Source organism: Chinchilla lanigera, unplaced genomic scaffold (genome assembly GCF_000276665.1).
Source record: "Chinchilla lanigera isolate Chin_1 unplaced genomic scaffold, ChiLan1.0 scaffold00090, whole genome shotgun sequence".
Taxonomy (NCBI): domain Eukaryota; kingdom Metazoa; phylum Chordata; class Mammalia; order Rodentia; family Chinchillidae; genus Chinchilla; species Chinchilla lanigera.
The window spans coordinates 6,559,210-6,560,917 of record NW_004955491.1 but is presented as its reverse complement, the minus strand read 5'-3'; positions in this window follow the sequence as shown (position 1 = coordinate 6,560,917).

Sequence of the window (1,708 nt, the reverse complement as noted above, 5' to 3'; positions counted from 1 at the left end):
GATTCCTGGTTCCAAAAAAACACCCAACAACAATAAGAAGTTGGGCGTTTAAAGTAGTGGGACAGCAGGGAAGGAAAGAGGAAATAAAAGGGATTAAGGTGTGTTATGTGGAAGGACCAACTCCTCAAGATGAACATAGTTATTATGTATCACAAGCATATATTGCCAGGCATGGTGGCACACACCAGTAATCCTAGCACTGAGGAGGCTGAGGCAGGAGGATTGCTATGAGTTTGAGGCCAGCCTGGGCAGCAGGGCAATACCCTGTCTCAAAAAAACCAAAAACAAAAACCAAAAACAAGCATCTACTGTCTCAGCAATGAGAAAGGTGACTACCGGGCCATTTGACGCAGCAGATCCAATGGCACCTGGAGCATCACTGGCAGGTAGCGGTGCTGTTCGGAGTCTTGGCAGGTCCCTGTAGGTGAGCTGCTGCAGAACCCTTTAAGATTTTGGAGCAGGCCTCTGCCGTCATCTGCAGACAACTAGTCTCCCTTTAAAAAACAGCTCTTGGCCTGCTACTGGGCCTTAGCGGAAACTGGACACTTGACCATAGGACGCCAGGTCACCGTGGGACCTGAGCTGCCTGTCATGAGCTGGGCAGTATCTGATCCTGGGTCACAGGGTCGGACATGCGCAGCAACAGCCTGTCGTTACATAGAAATGGGGTATTGGTGAGTAAGCCACAGCAGCCCGGACGGTACGAGTAAGTTACCCAAAGAAGTCGCCCAGCACCTCCTCCATAAATACCTTTGTCACCAGTTCTCCAGTCACGTTCCCTCCAAGTTCCTGACCTCCCGGCCAGACCCTTGGCTACAGCCCATAAATCCGTATGCAGCCGCATATCTGCCATTTCTCCTTCCAGGCCAAATGTATTGCCAGAAGACCTTCCCACTGTGAAGATCTCCTTTCATCGCTGTGCCTCAGGGCGGTCTTAGAAAAGGGCTCTAGTGCTGCAGCTGTCCTCTTGCACGTGGTGCCGTAAACCAGGCCCTAGTCTTCTCGTCCTCTGTCAGCTGATCATGTGCTACACCCCACGGGGGCACAGGTGCATGCTGGGAACCAGAAGGTAGTATAGCAGGGGTAGGAGCCATGGGCCTCTGGGCATGACCCACTAGCAGTACTTGTGCTTCTGATTCCCACGACCTTGTGCTCTGCTGGCTTAGCAGTCTTAGTTCTGGGGTGGGGGAGGCTTGTACCAGGAAGCGCAGCAATGAAACTACTGAACTGGAAGCTAAGACTTTCCCCTGGTCACTTTGGTCTCTTTATCTCTCTGAGAAAACAAGCAGAGGAGGGAGTCACAGTGTTGGCAAGGGGCCTGACCCTGACTTTCAAGGGGAAATTGGACTACCACTCCACAGGGGAGGAAAGGAAGAATATACGTGGACTGCAGGAGATCCCTCAGGGCACCTATTACTATTACCATGCCGTTTATTAAAGTCAGTGGGGGCTGGGGATTTAGCTCAGCAGCACAGCACCTGCCCAGCAAGTGCAAGGTCCTGAGTTCAATTCCCAGTACTGGAAAAAAGTGAAAAGATAAAATAAATAAAATAAAGTCAATGGGGGACTGGGGATTCAGCTCAGCGGCACACGCCTGCCTGCCAAGTACAAGGTCATGAGTTTGATTCCTGATACTGGAAGAAAAACAAAAACAAACAAACAATAAAGTCAATGGGTCAGGTGTGGTGGCACATACCTGTAATCCCAG